Raw genomic sequence first — 297 nt, 5'->3', positions numbered from 1 at the left:
CGGGCCGCGGAGCCGCCAGCAGCAGCAGCAGCAGCAGCAGCAGCAGCAGCGGGGGAGCAGTTTGCTGCTGCGGGCGCCCGAGACCCGAGAGCTGCTGCAGCAAAAGGAGTTGCTGCTGGCATTTGGCAGGCGCTGCTGCAGCGGCCTGCTGTCAAGCGGGCCTACCGGCTTGCTGCTTTGCCGGTCTACGGGTTGGGGCTGGGGCCTTTTCTGGAGAAGTGTCCTCCGCGGGGTCTTCTCAAGCTTCCCGCTGCAGCAGCAGCAGCAGCAGCAGCTGCTGCTGCTGCTGCTGCGGCG

This window comes from Eimeria tenella, genomic scaffold (assembly GCF_000499545.2).
Source record: "Eimeria tenella Houghton genomic scaffold, Eth_scaff2151, whole genome shotgun sequence".
NCBI lineage: Eukaryota > Apicomplexa > Conoidasida > Eucoccidiorida > Eimeriidae > Eimeria > Eimeria tenella.
Note: the sequence above shows the minus strand (reverse complement) of the source record.